This window comes from Dermacentor silvarum, chromosome 8 (genome assembly GCF_013339745.2).
Source record: "Dermacentor silvarum isolate Dsil-2018 chromosome 8, BIME_Dsil_1.4, whole genome shotgun sequence".
In the NCBI taxonomy this organism is placed as follows: Eukaryota; Metazoa; Arthropoda; class Arachnida; order Ixodida; family Ixodidae; genus Dermacentor; species Dermacentor silvarum.
Window position 1 is genome coordinate 128,382,729 of NC_051161.1, and position 659 is coordinate 128,383,387.

Sequence of the window (659 nt, forward strand, 5' to 3'; positions counted from 1 at the left end):
GTGCGATAAAGTCGCGGGCGCGCGTTCCCCCGAAGGTGCGAGGTAAAGCATGCGATGGTGAGTCGAGAAGCTTGGTGTGGTGCCGCATTGTCGCGCGAGAAAGGGAAGAAGGCGGGGACGGTGCGCGCCGACTTATTGCGCATGTGAGGGGGGAGGGGAGTGGGCCCATGTACGTGTGCTAGGAGGGGGTGCAGGGTAGAGCGCGTTTCCGCTTCTACTCCGGCCGCGTCTGCGCATGGCACAGCTGAGCGCGGCCGCGGGCGCCCTATCTTGGAGGTAGTCTGCGGTGAGTTCAAGGGCGACCCCACTTGAGAAAGCTGATGGCTTCGCGTGCGCCGTGCTTTCGCGCGCCTAGTTCGCGTTGATGTAAGAGGCACACGAAGCAGAATTCGCTCGCCGGTGCTCCCGCTGTTTATCACGTGAGCGTTGTGACAACGAGTGTCCGCGGTGATCCACTGAGATGTTTTCATGTTTGCCTGTGCGCGTGTCACATCATGCTTCTTAATTTAGTTAAAAGGCGAATGTTCACTGCACTTTATGCTACTGCACTACTAAGCTTAGTGTGTATAGCTATCGCAATGAATACTTCACCGCTCGGAAGAAACTGTGACTTATTGCAAATGATCGCAAAAAAATGGCAACTCTACGCCGCGCAGGTT